Raw genomic sequence first — 21804 nt, forward strand, 5'->3', positions numbered from 1 at the left:
TTACACCCCTGTCATTGATCACCCCCCTGTAAAGCTCCATTCAGACGTCCGCATGATTTTTACGGATCAACTGATAGATGGATCGGATCCGCAAAACGCACACGGACGTCTGAATGGAGCCTTACAGGGGCATGATCAATTACTGTGGTGATCACCCCATATAGACTCCCTGATCACCCCCCTGTCATTGATTACACCCCTGTCATTGATTACCCCCCTGTAAAGCTCCATTCAGACGTCCGCATGATTTTTACGGATCCACTGATAGATGGATCGGATCCGCAAAACGCACACGGACGTCTGAATGGAGCCTTACAGGGGCATGATCAATGACTGTGGTGATCACCCCATATAGACTCCCTGATCACCCCCCTGTCATTGATTACACCCCTGTCATTGATCACCCCCCTGTAAAGCTCCATTCAGACGTCCGCATGATTTTTACGGATCAACTGATAGATGGATCGGATCCGCAAAACGCACACGGACGTCTGAATGGAGCCTTACAGGGGCATGATCAATTACTGTGGTGATCACCCCATATAGACTCCCTGATCACCCCCCTGTCATTGATTACACCCCTGTCATTGATTACCCCCCTGTAAAGCTCCATTCAGACGTCCGCATGATTTTTACGGATCCACTGATAGATGGATCGGATCCGCAAAACGCACACGGACGTCTGAATGGAGCCTTACAGGGGCATGATCAATGACTGTGGTGATCACCCCATATAGACTCCCTGATCACCCCCCTGTCATTGATTACCCCCCTGTCATTGATTACCCCCCTGTCATTGATCACCCCCCTGTAAAGCTCCATTCAGACGTCCGCATGATTTTTACGGATCCACTGATAGATGGATCGGATCCGCAAAACGCACACGGACATCTGAATGGAGTCTTACAGGGGCATGATCAATGACTGTGGTGATCACCCCATATAGACTCCCTGATCACCCCCCTGTCATTGATCACCCCCCTGTAAAGCTCCATTCAGACGTCCGCATGATTTTTACGGATCCACTGATAGATGGATCGGATCCGCAAAACGCACACGGACGTCTGAATGGAGCCTTACAGGGGCATGATCAATGACTGTGGTGATCACCCCATATAGACTCCCTGATCACCCCCCTGTCATTGATTACACCCTTGTCATTGATCACCCCCCTGTAAAGCTCCATTCAGACGTCCGCATGATTTTTACGGAAATCTCGGCTCACGCGAGATGATGCCTATTGGCGTTAGCGTAGCCTGGGGGAGCCGCCGCAATGACGCCTTTCGGCGTTACAGTTGCGGGAAGTGGTTAAAGGGGTTCTCCAGAATTTAACTATTAATGACAATATCAAATCAGTGGGAGTCTGACATCCTGCACCCCCACTGATCATGTGTTTTGGCTGAGTTTACATCACCGATTAGCTTTCCGTTCTTCTGATCAGTCAGAAGAAGAGAAGTAAAAAACAGGATCCAGAGAATGAAGCATGGAATTTAAACTTCTGTTTCAGAAAAACAATATCTGATTATTATGGAAATATACAGAGAACTGAAATAGTGAAACTGAAGCCCCACAATAAAGATGAACTGAAAGACAGAGATACATGTTTGTTGTCACGAACCAGCGGGTGTGATCCCACTGTGCCAAGTGTCCTACCTCCTCTAAGGGCGTTGTCTAAGTGAACCCCTCGATCTTCACAGATGGTGGGGATAGACTCTCCCGAGGGGAACACCAGGTCGCTACCTCTTGAGGAGGATAGGCACACGAGGCAGCTGTTCTGGGCGGACCAGGAGGTACATGAGAAAGATACCAGAGGTACAGGCGTTGTCAGCAGGCTGAGTCGTTACCAGGAGCAACAGTGCAGGACCAAAGGATGAGGCAGAGGTAAAGTCAGACAGGCAATAGGTCAGGGCATGCGGCATAGGTACGGGTCATGCAATCTGGGTCGGCAACAGGAGAGTCAAGGCAACCAGGCAGGGGTCAAACAGGTAGCAGAGTCCAGGAACAAAACTACGAGTCTGGAACACAAGAACTCAAGCGGATATCAGCAACCTAGGCAGGACACAAGGACATTGACACTGAGGCATCTGGGAGCCACTTATATACAGGTGAGACTCAAAAAATTAGAATATTGTGCAAAAGTTCATTTATTTCAGTAATGCAGCTTAAAATTAGAAAATTGTGAAAAGGTTAAATATTCTAGACTCAAAGTGTCACACTCTAGTCATCTAATTATTCCATACCCCCTGAGCAAAGGGTACCTGAGATTGTGACTTTGGGGTTTTCATAAACTGTAAGCCATAATCATCCAAATTATAACAAATAAAGGCTTGAAATATCTCGCTTTGCATGTAATGAGTCTATCTCATATATTAGTTTCACCTTTTAAGTTGCATTACTGAAATAAATGAACTTTGCACGAAATTCTAATTTTTTAAGTTTCACCTGTATGTGCAGGAGAGCTAGGATTGGTTGGCGAGGTCACATGATCCAACCCATAAAACACAGGAAGTGACTCGCGCCGGCCCTTAAGGAAATGCTGCAGGAAACAAGCAGCAAGCCAGGGCTGAAAGGAAACACTGGCAGCAGATCACAGCTGAACACGGCGCCCAGGACCGTGGCGGTAAGCAGGGGAACAGCGGCGCACAGCAGCCGCTGTTACTTTCGTTTAAAGGTCAGAAGTGTAATGAGCCTAAAAAGAAAAAGCCTCTACCTTCAAAAGCTAAGATATTTTCAATCCTATTAAGAAATTCACACATGTAAATGTTTCCAGTTGTCCTTTAATGTAGGCACGTAACTGGGGTGTGCAGCCAATTAAGTGTACAATAGAGTGTGCAAAGGGCATTAGTCACAACTAAAGATGAGCAAATCAAAGTTGAATTCGATCCGAATTTCAGTTTTTTTCTGATTCGCACCGAATGCGAATTTCCTCGCAATTCGTGGTAACGAATCAAATTTTTTCCAAAAATGGCTGCTGCACGTGTGAGGACATGGAGCAAGAAATTATGGAAAGGTGGGATCACCCATAATGCCATGCATGCAGCCAATCAGCAGCCAGCCCTTTGATGTCACAGCCCTATAAATAGCCTCAGCCATCTTGGATTCTGCCATTTTCCAGTGTACTTAGTGCAGGGAAAGACATCAGCAGGCGCTAGGGACAGTACTAGAAAAAAAGGATTTACAAGTGCAGGGAAAGATTATTCAAGGCGTATGAAAAGGATAGGGAGGAATCATTCCACAGCATTTACCGTATTTTTCGCCCCATAAGACGCACAAAGAATGGGGGGAAAATGCCCCTGCGTCTTATGGGGCGAATGCTAACATTTTTACATCGCAGGCTGCGATGTATGAGCGAGCGGGGAGGGACTGGGAGGAGGAGCTGGGGGTCGGCAATTGCGGCGGGGGCGGTACAGTCACTGTACTCCGGCCCCGCCGCTCCAGTGCTGCACTATACAAATATAAAATGTCTCATTCAATTAAAAGTGATTAAACATGCCCCCCCCCCACTTTTAATATTACCGTATACCCTAACAGCTTCTGTAGAATGCAGGCAGGCCGGGCGGGCGGCAGCGTAACTCCCTGATGTCACGTGCCTGCCCCGCCTACTTTATGAATGAAGCAGGCGGCGCAGGCACGTGACGTCAGTGAGTGACTCGCCGGCCGCCCGGCCTGCCTGCGTTGTACAGAAGCTGTTAGGGTGTACGGTAATATTAGGAGTGAGGGGGCATGTTTAATCACTTTTAATTGAATGAGACAATTTATATTTGTATACTGCAGCACTGGAGCGGTGGGGGGGGGGGGAATCTGTGGATGACAGTTTTATGGGGGACATCTGTGGATGGCACTGTTAAGGGGTGGGGGGTCTGTGGATGGCACTGTTATGGGTGGAGGGTCTGTGGATGGCACATATATAACAGTGCCATCCACATATCCCCCATAACAGTGCCATTCACAGATCCCCCATAACAGTGCCATCCACAGATCCCCCATAACAGTGCCATCCACAGATCCCCCATAACAGTGCCATCCACAGATCCCCCAAAACAGTGTCAGCCACAGATCCCCCTGTAACAGTATCCTTCACAGTTCCCCCCCATAACAGTGCATCATCCACAGATCCCCCCATAACAGTGCGTCATCCACAGATCCCCCCATAACAGTGCGTCATCTACAGATCCCCCCCATAACACTGCATCATCCACAGATCCCCCATAACAGTGTCCTTCACAGATCCCCCATAACAGTGTCCTTCACAGATCCCCCATAACAGTGTCCTTCACAGATCCCCCATATTAGTGCCATCCACAGATCCCCAGTAATAGTGCCATCCACAGACCACCATTAGTTCCAAACCCACCAAAAGCACACCTTTTGGTTAAAAATATATTTTTTATTTTCCTCCCCAAAAACCTAGGAGCGTCTTATGTGCCGGTGCGTCTTATAGGGCGAAAAATACGGTATGTTGAGTACGGGAGGTTACAGCCTGGGTAATAGGAACAATCCATTTACACCTTGCTGCACTGACTGGGGATCCAAATTGCCATTATACAGCTTTGTCATTCCAGCAAACCGTTCTTATTAGGGTGCAAGTGCTGTTTGATACAGGCATTAACAGGGTTTATTACAAGGAAATATTTCTACATCTTATTTGCCCTTGTGCATTGCAGTTATATGTTCTAAAGCATTTTTTGGCTTGTATTAGTGTGAAAAAAGGGCTTATTAGCTGTTGTGTGGTGAAGTGCTAAAATTACAGCACTTTTTGTTGTGTATTAGTGGCAAAAGTAAAATATATTTGCTGTTCAGCTGTGCAGTTATATGTTCTAAAGCTTTTGTGGTGTGTATTAGTGGAAAAAGAAAAAATATATTTGTCATTCAGCGATGCAGTTATATGTTCTAAAGCCTTTTTTGTTGTGTAATAGTGGCAAAATAAAAATATATTTTCCGTTCAGCAGTGTAGTTATATGTTCTAAAGCATTTTGTGGCGTGAATTAGTGGAAAAATAAAAAATATATTTGTCATTCAGCGATGCAGTTATATGTTCTTAAGCCTTTTGTGGCGTGTGTTAGTGGCAAAATAAAAATATATTTGCTGTTCAGCGGTGCAGTTATATGTTCTAAAGCCTTTTTTTGTTGTGTAATAGTGTCAATTTTTTTTTGCTGTTCAGCGGTGCAGTTATATGTTCTAAAGCCATTTTTGTCATGTAATAGTGGCAAAATAAAAAAATATTTGCCGTTCAGCGGTGCAGTTATAAGTTCTAAAGCCTTTTGTGGCGTGTATTAGTGAAAAAAGAAAAATATATTTGTCGTTCAGCGGTGCAGTTATATGTTCTAAAGACTTTTGTGGCGTGTATTAGTGGAAAAAATATATATATATTTGCCGTTCAGCGGTGCAGTTATATGTTGTAAAGCCCTTTTTTGCATGTATTAGTGGCACAAAAAAGTATTTGCCGTTCAGCAGTGCAGTTATACGTTCTAAAGCCCTTTTTGGCGTTTATTAGTGGGGAAAAAGAAAAAGGGCTTATTTGCCGTTGTGTGGTGAAGTGAGAAAATGACAGCTCTTTTTGGTGTGTATTAGTGGCAAAAATTTTTTTTTGCTGTTCAGTGGTGAAATTCCATTGTACTACAGCTATTTACAGGGTGTATTAATAGGATAGATACGTACGTCCTATTAGCCGTTCTGCGGTGAATTGTGTTTGTTATATATTTTTTTGTGGGTGTATTAACCACCTCCGGACCGCTGTACGCACAGACGCGTCCTGGAGGTGGTTGATTCATTCCGAGTGGACGCGCCGGCGAGTCCTCTCGCGATGGCCGAGATTTCCTGTGAACGCGCGCACACAGGCGCGCGCGCTCACAGGAACGGAAGGTAAGAAAGTGGATCTCCAGCCTGCCAGCGGCGATCGTTCGCTGGCAGGCTGGAGATGTGATTTTTTTTAACCCCTAACAGGTATATTAGACGCTGTTATCAAAACAGCGTCTAATATACCTGCTACCTGGTCCTCTGGTGGTCCCCTTTGTTTGGATCGACCACCAGATGACACAGGTAGCTCAGTAATATGTTGCACCAAGCACCACACTACACTACACCCCCCCCCCCCGTCACTTAGTAACCCCTTATTCACCCTTGATCACCCCTGATCACCCCATATAGACTCCCTGATCACCCCCCTGTCATTGATTACCCCCCTGTCATTGATCACACCCCTGTAAAGCACCATTCAGACGTCCGCATGATTTTTACGGATCCACTTATAGATTGATCGGATCCGCAAAACGCACACGGACGTCTGAATGGAGCCTTACAGGGGCATGATCAATGACTGTGGTGATCACCCCATATAGACTCCCTGATCACCCCCCTGTCATTGATTACACCCCTGTCATTGATCACCCCCCTGTAAAGCTCCATTCAGACGTCCGCATGATTTTTACGGATCCACTGATAGATGGATCGGATCCGCAAAACGCACACGGACGTCTGAATGGAGCCTTACAGGGGCATGATCAATGACTGTGGTGATCACCCCATATAGACTCCCTGATCACCCCCCTGTCATTGATTACACCCCTGTCATTGATCACCCCCCTGTAAAGCTCCATTCAGACGTCCGCATGATTTTTACGGATCAACTGATAGATGGATCGGATCCGCAAAACGCACACGGACGTCTGAATGGAGCCTTACAGGGGCATGATCAATTACTGTGGTGATCACCCCATATAGGCTCCCTGATCACCCCCCTGTCATTGATTACACCCCTGTCATTGATTACCCCCCTGTAAAGCTCCATTCAGACGTCCGCATGATTTTTACGGATCCACTGATAGATGGATCGGATCCGCAAAACGCACACGGACGTCTGAATGGAGCCTTACAGGGGCATGATCAATGACTGTGGTGATCACCCCATATAGACTCCCTGATCACCCCCCTGTCATTGATTACACCCCTGTCATTGATCACCCCCCTGTAAAGCTCCATTCAGACGTCCGCATGATTTTTACGGATCAACTGATAGATGGATCGGATCCGCAAAACGCACACGGACGTCTGAATGGAGCCTTACAGGGGCATGATCAATTACTGTGGTGATCACCCCATATAGACTCCCTGATCACCCCCCTGTCATTGATTACACCCCTGTCATTGATTACCCCCCTGTAAAGCTCCATTCAGACGTCCGCATGATTTTTACGGATCCACTGATAGATGGATCGGATCCGCAAAACGCACACGGACGTCTGAATGGAGCCTTACAGGGGCATGATCAATGACTGTGGTGATCACCCCATATAGACTCCCTGATCACCCCCCTGTTATTGATTACCCCCCTGTCATTGATTACCCCCCTGTCATTGATCACCCCCCTGTAAAGCTCCATTCAGACGTCCGCATGATTTTTACGGATCCACTGATAGATGGATCGGATCCGCAAAACGCACACGGACATCTGAATGGAGTCTTACAGGGGCATGATCAATGACTGTGGTGATCACCCCATATAGACTCCCTGATCACCCCCCTGTCATTGATCACCCCCCTGTAAAGCTCCATTCAGACGTCCGCATGATTTTTACGGATCCACTGATAGATGGATCGGATCCGCAAAACGCACACGGACGTCTGAATGGAGCCTTACAGGGGCATGATCAATGACTGTGGTGATCACCCCATATAGACTCCCTGATCACCCCCCTGTCATTGATTACACCCTTGTCATTGATCACCCCCCTGTAAAGCTCCATTCAGACGTCCGCATGATTTTTACGGATCCACTGATAGATGGATCGGATCCGCAAAACGCACACGGACGTCTGAATGGAGCCTTACAGGGGCATGATCAATGACTGTGGTGATCACCCCATATAGACTCCCTGATCACCCCCTGTCATTGATTACCCCCCTGTCATTGATTACCCCCCTGTCATTGATCACCCCCCTGTAAAGCTCCATTCAGACGTCCGCATGATTTTTACGGATCCACTGATAGATGGATCGGATCCGCAAAACGCACACGGACATCTGAATGGAGTCTTACAGGGGCATGATCAATGACTGTGGTGATCACCCCATATAGACTCCCTGATCACCCCCCTGTCATTGATCACCCCCCTGTAAAGCTCCATTCAGACGTCCGCATGATTTTTACGGATCCACTGATAGATGGATCGGATCCGCAAAACGCACACGGACGTCTGAATGGAGCCTTACAGGGGCATGATCAATTACTGTGATGATCACCCAATATAGACTCCCTGATCACCCCCCTGTCATTGATTACACCCCTGTCATTGATTACCCCCCTGTAAAGCTCCATTCAGACGTCCGCATGATTTTTACGGATCCACTGATAGATGGATCGGATCCGCAAAACGCACACGGACGTCTGAATGGAGCCTTACAGGGGCATGATCAATTACTGTGGTGATCACCCCATATAGACTCCCTGATCACCCCCCTGTCATTGATTACACCCCTGTCATTGATTACCCCCCTGTAAAGCTCCATTCAGACGTCCGCATGATTTTTACGGATCCACTGATAGATGGATCGGATCCGCAAAACGCACACGGACGTCTGAATGGAGCCTTACAGGGGCATGATCAATGACTGTGGTGATCACCCCATATAGACTCCCTGATCACCCCCCTGTCATTGATTACCCCCCTGTCATTGATTACCCCCCTGTCATTGATCACCCCCCTGTAAAGCTCCATTCAGACGTCCGCATGATTTTTACGGATCCACTGATAGATGGATCGGATCCGCAAAACGCACACGGACATCTGAATGGAGTCTTACAGGGGCATGATCAATGACTGTGGTGATCACCCCATATAGACTCCCTGATCACCCCCCTGTCATTGATCACCCCCCTGTAAAGCTCCATTCAGACGTCCGCATGATTTTTACGGATCCACTGATAGATGGATCGGATCCGCAAAACGCACACGGACGTCTGAATGGAGCCTTACAGGGGCATGATCAATGACTGTGGTGATCACCCCATATAGACTCCCTGATCACCCCCCTGTCATTGATTACACCCTTGTCATTGATCACCCCCCTGTAAAGCTCCATTCAGACGTCCGCATGATTTTTACGGATCCACTGATAGATGGATCGGATCCGCAAAACGCACACGGACGTCTGAATGGAGCCTTACAGGGGCATGATCAATGACTGTGGTGATCACCCCATATAGACTCCCTGATCACCCCCTGTCATTGATTACCCCCCTGTCATTGATTACCCCCCTGTCATTGATCACCCCCCTGCAAAGCTCCATTCAGACGTCCGCATGATTTTTACGGATCCACTGATAGATGGATCGGATCCGCAAAACGCACACGGACGTCTGAATGGAGCCTTACAGGGGCATGATCAATGACTGTGGTGATCACCCCATATAGACTCCCTGATCACCCCCCTGTCATTGATTACCCCCCTGTCATTGATCACCCCCCTGTAAAGCTCCATTTAGATGTCTGCATGATTTTTACGGATCCACTGATAGATGGATCGGATCCGCAAAACGCACACGGACATCTGAATGGAGTCTTACAGGGGCATGATCAATGACTGTGGTGATCACCCCATATAGACTCCCTGATCACCCCCCTGTCATTGATCACCCCCCTGTAAAGCTCCATTCAGACGTCCGCATGATTTTTACGGATCCACTGATAGATGGATCGGATCCGCAAAACGCACACGGACGTCTGAATGGAGCCTTACAGGGGCATGATCAATTACTGTGATGATCACCCAATATAGACTCCCTGATCACCCCCCTGTCATTGATTACACCCCTGTCATTGATCACCCCCCCTGTCATTGATCACCCCTCTGTAAGGCTCCATTCAGACATTTTTTTGGCCCAAGTTAGCGGAATTTTTTTTTTTTTTCTTGCAAAGTCTCATATTCCACTAACTTGTGTCAAAAAATAAAATCTCACACGAACTCACCATACCCCTCACGGAATCCAAATGCGTAAAATTTTTTTGACATTTATATTCCAGACTTCTTCTCACGCTTTAGGGCCCCTAGAATGCCAGGGCAGTATAAATACTCCACATGTGACCCCATTTCGGAAAGAAGACACCCCCAGGTATTCCGTGAGGGGCATATTGAGTCCATGAAATATTGAAATTTTTGTCCCAAGTTAGCGGAAAAGGAGACTTTGTGAGAAAAAAATAAATAAAATCAATTTCCGCTAACTTGTGCCAAAAAAAAAAAATTTCTATGAACTCGCCATGCCCCTCATTAAATACCTTGGGGTGTCTTCTTTCCAAAATGGGGTCACATGTGGGGTATTTATACTGCCCTGGCATTCTAGGGGCCCTAAAGCGTGAGAAGAAGTCTGGGATCCAAATGTCTAAAAATGCCCTCATAAAAGGAATGTGGGCCCCTTTGCGCATTTAGGCTGCAAAAAAGTGTCACACATCTGGTATCTTCGTACTCAGGAGAAGTTGGGGAATGTGTTTTGGGGTGTCATTTTACATATACCCATGCTGGGTGAGAGAAATATCTTGGCAAATGACAACTTTTCCCTTTTTTTTATACAAAGTTGGCATTTGACCAAGATATTTATCTCACCCAGCATGGGTATATGTAAAATGACACCCCAAAACACATTCCCCAACTTCTCCCGAGTACGGAGATACCACATGTGTGGCACTTTTTTGCAGCCTAGGTGGGCAAAGGGGCCCACATTCCAAAGAGCACCTTTCGGATTTCACAGGTCATTTACCTACTTACCACACATTAGGGCCCCTGGAAAATTCCAGGGCAGTATAACTACCCCACAAGTGACCCCATTTTGGAAAGAAGACACCCCAAGGTATTCCGTGAGGGGCATGGCGAGTTCCTAGAATTTTTTTTTTTTGTCACAAGTTAGTGGAAAATGATGATTTTTTTTTTATTTATTTTTTTCTTACAAAGTCTCATATTCCACTAACTTGTGACAAAAAATAAAAACTTCCATGAACTCACTATGCCCATCAGCGAATACTTGGGGTCTCTTCTTTCCAAAATGGGGTCACTTGTGGGGTAGTTATACTGCCCTGGCATTCTAGGGGCCCAAATGTGTGGTAAGGAGTTTGAAATCAAATTCTGTAAAAAATGACCAGTGAAATCCGAAAGGTGCTCTTTGGAATATGGGCCCCTTTGCCCACCTAGGCTGCAAAAAAGTGTCACACATCTGGTATCTCCGTACTCAGGAGAAGTTGGGGAATGTGTTTTGGGGTGTCATTTTACATATACCCATGCTGGGTGAGAGAAATATCTTGGCAAAAGACAACTTTTCCCATTTTTTTATACAAAGTTGGCATTTGACCAAGATATTTCTCTCACCCAGCATGGGTATATGTAAAAAGACACCCCAAAACACATTCCCCAACTTCTACTGAATACGGAGATACCAGATGTGTGACACTTTTTTGCAGCCTAGGTGGGCAAAGGGGCCCATATTCCAAAGAGCACCTTTCGGATTTCACTCGTCATTTTTTACAGAATTTGATTTCAAACTCCTTACCACACATTTGGGCCCCTAGAATGCCAGGGCAGTATAACTACCCCACAAGTGACCCCATTTTGGAAAGAATACACCCCAAGGTATTCCGTGAGGGGCATGGCGAGTTCCTAGAATTTTTTATTTTTTGTCACAAGTTAGTGGAAAATGATGATTTTTTTTTTTTGATTTTTTTTTCATACAAAGTCTCATATTCCACTAACTTGTGACAAAAAATAAAAACTTCCATGAACTCGCCATGCCCATCAGCGAATACCTTGGGGTCTCTTCTTTCCAAAATGGGGTCACTTGTGGGGTAGTTATACTGCCCTGGCATTCTAGGGGCCCAAATGTGTGGTAAGGAGTTTGAAATCAAATTCTGTAAAAAATGACGAGTGAAATCCGAAAGGTGCTCTTTGGAATATGGGCCCCTTTGCCCACCTAGGCTGCAAAAAAGTGTCACACATCTGGTATCTCTGTATTCAGGAGAAGTTGAGGAATGTGTTTTGGGGTGTCTTTTTACATATACCCATGCTGGGTGAGAGAAATATCTTGGCAAAAGACAACTTTTCCCATTTTTTTATACAAAGTTGGCATTTGACCAAGATATTTCTCTCACCCAGCATGGGTATATGTAAAAAGACACCCCAAAACACATTCCCCAACTTCTACTGAATACGGAGATACCAGATGTGTGACACTTTTTTGCAGTCTAGGTGGGCAAAGGGGCCCATATTCCAAAGAGCACCTTTCGGATTTCACTCGTCATTTTTTACAGAATTTGATTTCAAACTCCTTACCACACATTTGGGCCCCTAGAATGCCAGGGCAGTATAACTACCCCACAAGTGACCCCATTTTGGAAAGAAGACACCCCAAGGTATTCCGTGAGGGGCATGGCGAGTTCCTAGAATTTTTTATTTTTTGTCACAAGTTAGTGGAAAATGATGATTTTTTTTTTTTGATTTTTTTTTTCATACAAAGTCTCATATTCCACTAACTTGTGACAAAAAATAAAAACTTCCATGAACTCGCCATGCCCATCAGCGAATACCTTGGGGTCTCTTCTTTCCAAAATGGGGTCACTTGTGGGGTAGTTATACTGCCCTGGCATTCTAGGGGCCCAAATGTGTGGTAAGGAGTTTGAAATCAAATTCTGTAAAAAATGACGAGTGAAATCCGAAAGGTGCTCTTTGGAATATGGGCCCCTTTGCCCACCTAGGCTGCAAAAAAGTGTCACACATCTGGTATCTCTGTATTCAGGAGAAGTTGAGGAATGTGTTTTGGGGTGTCTTTTTACATATACCCATGCTGGGTGAGAGAAATATCTTGGCAAAAGACAACTTTTCCCATTTTTTTATACAAAGTTGGCATTTGACCAAGATATTTCTCTCACCCAGCATGGGTATATGTAAAAAGACACCCCAAAACACATTCCCCAACTTCTACTGAATACGGAGATACCAGATGTGTGACACTTTTTTGCAGCCTAGGTGGGCAAAGGGGCCCATATTCCAAAGAGCACCTTTCGGATTTCACTCGTCATTTTTTACAGAATTTGATTTCAAACTCCTTACCACACATTTGGGCCCCTAGAATGCCAGGGCAGTATAACTAACCCACAAGTGACCCCATTTTGGAAAGAAGAGACCTCAAGGTATTTCGTGATGGGCATAGTAAGTTCATAGAACTTTTTATTTTTTGTCACAAGTTAGTGGAATATGAGACTTTGTAAGAAAAAAAAAAAATCATCATTTTCCGCTAACTTGTGACAAAAAATAAAAAGTTCTATGAACTCACTATGCCCATCAGCGAATACCTTAGGGTGTGTACTTTCCGAAATGGGGTCATTTGTGGGGTGTTTGTACTGTCTGGGCATTGTAGAACCTCAGGAAACATGACAGGTGCTCAGAAAGTCAGAGCTGCTTCAAAAAGCGGAAATTCACATTTTTGTACCATAGTTTGTAAACGCTATAACTTTTACCCAAACCATTTTTTTTTTTTACCCAAACATTTTTTTTTTATCAAAGACATGTAGAACAATAAATTTAGAGCAAAATTTATATATGGATCTCGTTTTTTTTGCAAAATTTTACAACTGAAAGTGAAAAATGACATTTTTTTGCAAAAAAATCGTTAAATTTCGATTAATACCAAAAAAAAGTAAAAATGTCAGCAGCAATGAAATGCCACCAAATGAAAGCTCTATTAGTGAGAAGAAAAGGAGGTAAAATTCATTTGGGTGGTAAGTTGTATGACCGAGCAATAAATGGTGAAAGTAGTGTAGGTCAGAAGTGTAAAAAGTGGCCTGGTCTTTCAGGGTGTTTAAGCACTGGGGGCTGAGGTGGTTAATAGGAAAAAGAATACGTCTTATTAGATGGTCTGCAGTGAACCGACATTGTTATACTGCTCTGCGGTGAATTTACATTGTCATATAGACATTGTTGCGCTGCATTAATAGCAATAATATGTATGTGTAATTAGCAGTTCTGCGGTGAATTTACATTGTCATTCAGTGGTGAAATTTGTTTGTGATTAAGCCTTTTTTGGGAAAATTGATGGGTGATTGTAGACTCCCTTTTGCTGTATGAACCGAATTATGTCGATTAGCCATTCAGTGGTGACATATTTTTGTGAAACAGGCTTTTTTGGAAAAATTGGTCGGTATCTGTAACTACTGTCAAGGACAATATACGTCCTTTATGGCCCACTGGATAAATGTGGTTCCTGGCCAGCCACACCAGCAACTTGGCCAGGTGACGCCGCTTCCTCCTCCACGTTCTCACGCCGTTGATCCTGCGACAATGTCCGCCTCTGCCCCCTCATCCTCCACCGTGTCCTCAGCCTCCACTGCAGGGACAATTCACAGTGCTCCTCCAGCATACCACATGTGCAGGGCATGGCGGTGTCAGGCTGTTCTACACCTCGTTTGCCTGAGCGAACTGAGTCACACAGGGGAGGAACTGCTCCGTGTTCTTCAGCAAACAAATCGAATCCTGGCTTTCTCCGTGACAACTCAAAATCGGAACCATGGTGACCGACAATGGGAAGAACATGGTGTCAGCGCTGAATCAAGGAGGGCTGAGCCATGCGCCCTGCATGGCACACGTGTTCAATCTGGTTGTCAAGCGGTAAATGAAGTCTTCCACCCATCTGAAAGAGATCCTAAAAATGGCCAGGAAACTTTGCATGCACTTCAGCCACTCGTACATCGCAAAGGACACCCTCCTTGAGCTGCAGCAGCAGAACGGCATCCCCCAACATAGGCTGATATGCGACGTTTCCATCCGTTGGAATTCCACCCTCCATATGTTGGACCGACTATACGAACAGAGAAAGGCCATAAACGATTTCTTGATGATCCAAGTGGACAGGAGTACTCCCCTGTGTAACTTTGATGTCAGCCAGTGACAGTTCATGCGTGACACCTGCCGTTTGCTTAGGCCCTTTGAGGAGGCCACATTATTTCTCAGTCGCCAGGTCTACAGAATGAACTATGTAATTCCACTGCTTCATGTCCTGGAACAGATGCAGGTATATCTCGCTGGTCAGGGGACTGGAGACGTGGCACCTAGATCTCATGGCCACATAAGCCCCGCTGGGCATGAACTGGAGGAGGAGGAGGAGGAAGAGACATTGAAGCACAAGCAATGTGTACCGAAATGGGTGGTTTTTCTACACAGGTGACAGGAGAGGAGGAGCAGGCAGAGGAGCTACAGGGCAATGAGGAAGACAAGGCAGAGGACCCAGACACACCATGGCAGTATGCAGTGGACATAGAGGCAGGGAGTCCCTCCGAGTCACTTGTGCAAATGGGCCGATGCATGCTCTCTAGCTTGCGTAGTGACAGCCGAATTGTCACCATTCGGCAGAGGGATGACTTCTGGCTCTCCACCTTGTTGGACCCTCGCTACTGGTCCAAAATGGGGGCCTTTTTTACATCCGCTGAGAGGGAGGACAAACTGAATTACTACAGAGACATCCTATGTAGTCAGTTGGCTGCTGCCTATATGCGCCATCACCCATCCTCATGCAGCTCTGACCGGGGGGGCCCTCTGCGCTCACATTCCACTGCCATGGCTGCTAGAGGGGGGTGGGGGCAGGAGCAGAACCAGCTCCATCAGCAGCAACTTAAGTCTAGAGTCGCTGATCAGCAGTTTTCTTCACCTGCCTACTGAAAAAACTACTCAATAGCAGCAACAGGTAGACATAGAGCAGAACCTGAACCAGCAGGTGGTGGCATACTTGGACAGCACCCTGCCACCCCAAGTTGGATATCTGCTGGACTACTGGGCAGCCAAACTGCATTTGTGCCCGCAACTGGCAGTTTGTCCTGGAAAAGCTGTCCTGCCCGGCCAGTAGTGTGGCTTCAGAGAGGGTGTTTAGTGCGGCGGGGGCCATAGTTACCCCAAGAAGAACTCTCCTGTCCACCCAAAATGTGGACAGACTGACCTTGGTCAAAATAAATGAATGAGAAAAGAGACCGGTTTCTTCTGGCTACCTGCCTCAGCTACTATTCTGATGCTGCAACCCGCCTGATGCCACACATCTGATGCCAAGTGCTCCTTATTTCACCCACCATCTTTAGCGGGTATTGGTATTGCCACCCACCTCCACACTATGTCACCTTGCCACTCTGTGGCCTCCTGATGCTGCTGCCACCTCCACACTATGTCACCTTGACACTCTGTGGTCTCCTCATGCTGCTGCCACCTCCACATTATGTCACCTTGCCACTCTGTGGTCTCCTCATGCTGCTGCCACCTCCACACTATGTCACCTTGCTACTCTTTGGTCTTCTGATGCTGCTGCCACCTCCACACTATGTCACATTGCCACTCTGTGGCCTCCTGATGCTGCTGCCACCTCCACACTATGTCACCTTAACACTCTGTGGTCTCCTCATGCTGCTGCCACCTCCACATTATGTCACCTTGCCACTCTGTGGTTTCCTCATGCTGCTGCCACCTACACACTATGTCACCTTGCTACTCTTTGGTCTTCTGATGCTGCTGCCACCTCCACACTGTCACCTTGCCACTTTGTGGCCTCCTGATGCTGCTGCCACCTCCACACTATGTCACCTTGACACTTTGTGGCCTCCTCATGCTGCTGCCACCTCCCCACTATGTCATCTTGCCTTTCTGTGATCTTCTGATGCTGCTGCCACCTCCACACTGTCATTGTGCCACTGTGACCTCCTGATGCTGCTGCCACCTCACCACTATGTCATAGGGCCACTCTGTGGACTTCTAATGCTGTTCCCACCCTCCCCACTTCATGACTGGGCCACTATTTTGCCTTTCGACCTGGCTGACATCATCATCATCTGATCTGTCAGAAGGAAGGAAAAATGAGACGCACAACGGATTCTGTCTGCCTAGCAGCTATAAGGCCTGTATGGTCCTATCAGAATTGGCTTGTGATTTGGTAGCCAAAAGCAGGAGTCCGGTGACTGCCAAAAGGGTGACGTGTGCAGTGATTCTAAGAGCGACGCCTGTCATCTGCATGTCATACTGACTCACAGTATAATTTCACTACCACAGCAGACTCTCTATGCGTGTTACTGCAAGGCGCATTGTTCTACACCACTATAAAGGCTCTCTGAAGCCAGGAAATAGCTGTTTATTAACGCGATTCGCCGAGAATAAATTCTGATCAAACCCAAAAATTTGGCGAACCGGCCGAATCGAATTTTTCAAAAATTCGCTCATCTCTAGTCACAACTGCATCTAGTCTTTTACTGAACTACTATTCCCATGAGAAAGTATATTTCTAAGTGTAACATTATCTCTGCAGGGTCAGTGAGGTGTTTCTAGGATCATTACACGTGATTTCTCTTGAAAGCTAGCGAGAAGTGTTTAGCATTAATCAGATTAAAAAAATGTAATTCATGGCAATGTCAGATTAGTGAGTTCCAAATTCTGAAAACAGACAATTGAATGTAGAGACTGACCAACCAATGATGCCTACTCTTGGAATTAGTGGTAGTCCCAACAATCGGACCCCTAAAAATCTGACAACTGTGACATAGCTACAAAAAGTAAAGTTCATAGCATAAGTGGCTATGTGGGCTATGAACTTTACTTTAATTTTTGTAGATATGTCACAATGTGGCATTCATAATCCTTACTAGGAATAATTGTGGAGACACCCCACAAAATACAAGAACACCCAGAGATATGTGACAGCATCCATCCAGGCGTTAAAATTTCCAGTGACCTTTATAAATCCAGCATAACAAATATGCAGAATTTCCATCCACACAAGGGTATCTGGTATATCAATTGTCATTTTAGGGTATGTTTAGATGGCTTAAAATACACATCAGAAAAATCCCCTGAGTATTTGCCATGGGATACACTGCAGAACTCCAAGGCTGATACTTTGATTTGTGCCCAAGATTTGTAGTTTGAATGCCATGGATGAGAAGTATGATAAAAGTAGAGAGACTGGAATACTGGAGTACTTCTTCCTAGCATCTTGTATGCTCCTCATCAGATCTATTACCTGTATTGCTGTGGAGTTCCAGAGTCCTGTGCATCTTTAATTCTGCAACCGGTCTGGTGTCCGTGACAATCCTTTGCCAGAGTAATCACCCACCAAGATCCTACATGACAAGGGCAAAGACTTGAACCTTTACTCCTAATTCTTGGCCTGTTGAGCACTTGGTTGTTGTGCTTCCTTTATCTGGTGGGTTTGATGCTGCAGTACTACCTATGTGTAGCTTCCAGAGATTCTGTTATCTACGACAGCTTTACAGCTTTAATTTGGCCTCTAATTATTCTTCTTCCCAGCCAATCCCTCTTTTCCTTTTATCTCAGCAATTTATAAGGATGACCAGAGGGCAGAACATTGCAACTTGGACTTTCTGTACGCACTTGGCTTTAACTACAATTTTTTGGACACTACTAGACTGAGATAATAGAGGGTTGGCGGTCTTACAACTGTGTTGCTATCTCTAAATTTGTTTCTGACCAGTTTATTAGTTACTTTTTATTGTTGCCATAATTTATATTAGCTCTCCATGCATTGACTTCCTACTAGTGTGAGGTGTTATTATGGTTTTATCTGCAGAGCAGCCAATCTTAAAAACAGAGCCATAGTGTAAAGCATTGGTGAAAGAGTGGACGAGCTCCTGACATACACTGTAGGTAATCCAAACTGTGACAATAGAGTTTTCCTTATGAGGGAGAGTTAAAAAGCAGATAATCAACAACTAAAATAAACAGTAGGTGATCCTTATCCTGCTTTTTGACTGTGTAACAGTCAATAAGATAGAACCTGCAGAAGGATGGAGACATCCTATATTTGTATGCCAATTTCAGGAAAAAATTTATTTGCCACGAAACCAAATTTCCTGGTACTTTGTGCTAACTAATCTATTTTTCCTGAAATGGCAGTAAAAAAAAAACATACTCATCTCATCCATTTGCTTGTGGAGAGGCAGTGACGGCCATCTTGATTGAAGAATTCTTCAATCAAGATGGCCGTGATGGCCTCTCCGCGAGCGAATGGATAAGGTGAGTATGTTTCTTTTTAACCCGCGATCAGCATCCTAAAATAAGAGTCAAAAATGACCTGTTATTCCACATAATGAAGGACTTTACCAATTTAACTCCTCAGCTATTATTTTGAGCACGCCCTTTTCCATTATTGATTCGATTACTCAGAATGAGTGTCATGCATGTTCTAATTGTTGAGTCTGGTTTTTTACCATAACTCTACTACATTTACAAGTAAATTATTTGCTATGTAGAAGTATCACTTTTACCAAAAGCAGTTATTTATCAGGTTGATGATGTTGGATTGCTATGTTTTGAACACTACGATAGATAGATAGTCACAAACTTTTCACAAAACTTGTCATAGAGACATATCAAAAGCATAAATCGGTGGGGGTCTGAATGCTGAGACCCCCACCAATCTCTAAAACGAGGGGAGAAAAGAGCACGCAGAGGACAGAATTGAGATGGGCCCATAGACTTGTGCAGCAAGGAGAGAGCACAAGATATTCCCCTTTTTCAAGGGATCGTGGGGGTCTCAACACTCAGATATTGATATTATTGATATGTCTCTATAACACATATAAAGTGACCTTTAGCTCTGTAATTTCTTCAGATTGCTAACCATGAGCACAGAACAGAATCTATATAGCCAGTGAAAGTAAGGCTCATAGATGGGGGCGGACATAGAAGATTTTTCCTCAGCCGCCTCTGAAACCCTAATTACATGATTTCTCAATTAAATATGTAAGGGAAAAGGCTTGTGCAATTACATTGCAGAAGGGAATGTTGCATAAAAGGACAATTAGCGTAATTTAAATTAATTTTAAAAAGAAATGTATGCGATAGAAGCCGGATCACTTTACAGAGGCCTTGTTAAAAGACACACAGGACAATCTCTCCATACAAAATAATGTTTTATGTAGAAAAAAATGACAAGTACCGTAATTACATTTACAGACCAGTCTTATGAACAACTGTCATATACGTAGCCTATAAGTTAGGCTTAATTACCTATTATAAGATCTGATTTCATCTGTTGCCTTCCTTTCTATGTCCTTACTAAATGGTTGGTAGTTTATAAAGCTATTACATAGAGCTTTAGAAACAGTTTTAGTTAAATAGCCTCATGTGAAAAAATCTAGAATTCAAGAACACTGTACGCTAAAATAAAATAAAAAACAAACAAACATGTAAGGCTACTTTCACACTCGCGTTTTGGCTTTCCGTTTGTGAGATCCGTTCAGGGCTCTCACAAGCGGTCCAAAACAAATCAGTTTTGCCCTAATGCATTCTGAATGGAAAAGGATCCGCTCAGAATGCATCAGTTTGCCTCCGTTCCGTCTCCATTCCGCTCTAGTGGCGGACACCAAAACGCTGCTTGCAGCGTTTTGGTGTCCGTCTGATGAAACTGAGCCAATGTCACAGTCCACTGACACAATCTGGCACAATAGAAAATGGATCCATCCTTCATTGACTTCCAATGGTGTTCAAGACGTCTTGGCTATGTTAAAGATAATACAAACGGATCCGTTGTGAACGGATGCAGACGGTTGTATTATCTGAACGGATCCATCCATGACGGAGCTGCACAAAACATGAGTGTGAAAGTAATCTTATTCAGAAGGTGGCTAGGGTAATGGCAGATCTGGCCCAGTTGTGAATGGTGTCGTAGTATGCAGCATTATTACGTGGATAGAGGAAACCAAAGTTTACCTGCTCTATCTGTGAAGAACCCTTTCCTGTACTTATGACTAAACGCCTTACTTCTACAAATAATGTCTCCTGGTCATACAATTCTTAGAAATGAATGACCCATATGCCAGTTCTCTGTGCTGCAAAGCTCAGGAACTTAACGGAGATAGAGGGCGCTTCATGTGCGGTGGAGTTTACAAATAGTTCCGTACAGTGTGAACTACCTGTATAGTTACACACTCACCTTTCAGGGTTGTACAGTCACAACTCCCATAGTTGTTTTTCTGTTGATTGCCTTTGGGACTGCAAGCCTCCGACCCTTCAGTAATCAGTAATCCGCTATGTACGGGCACTGACTGTAGGGCCACCGCATGCGGACATGGACCCATTCCCTTGAATGAGTTCCGTGATCCGCATCCGACAGGCTGCACCGCTAAAAAGTAGTGCATACACTATTTTTTTGCGGTGCGGAGGCATAGACCGAAACTATACAAAGGCACTCCGTGGTGCTTCTGTTGGGTTCCGTGCCTCTGTTCCACACCAACCTTCCAGATTGTGGACCCATCCGTGATGCAGGGTGCACACGGCCGGTGCCCGTGTATTGCGGACCCGCTGTTTGCAGGCCACAATACAGCCACAGCCGGGCAATGGCCGTGTGCATGAGGCCTTACTGGAAGAAAAGCTGGGTCTATCAGAAGGTGCTCTCATCAGGAAAGAAGGATCCAATACTCCAATATTGAATTAAAAGTAAATGACAACTTGTCAAAAGAGAAAAAGTACATATGATATTTTCCAGGCATTTTTTAAAATATATTTTGGCAAATGGTCTTTCACTGTCGAGTACTGAAGACAGGGAAGATTGATCTCTTGAAGCAATAAGGTGATCCATGTTCAATAAATTACCTCCAAGTTAAGGTCTACTTACAGTATGCTGTGAGTCCTTCTCTATAGCCAACAATTTAGTTGATTGCCTTCCATTACTCTGTCATCCTGCATGGTCACACATGCTCAGTTCCATCACCAGCAGTATCTACTGATAGAAGCTGTGACAGACACAGGGAGAGAACTGCAGCAGAAAGGACATATACCATGAGC

The sequence above is a fragment of the Bufo bufo genome, chromosome 5, assembly GCF_905171765.1.
Source record: "Bufo bufo chromosome 5, aBufBuf1.1, whole genome shotgun sequence".
Lineage (NCBI taxonomy): Eukaryota > Metazoa > Chordata > Amphibia > Anura > Bufonidae > Bufo > Bufo bufo.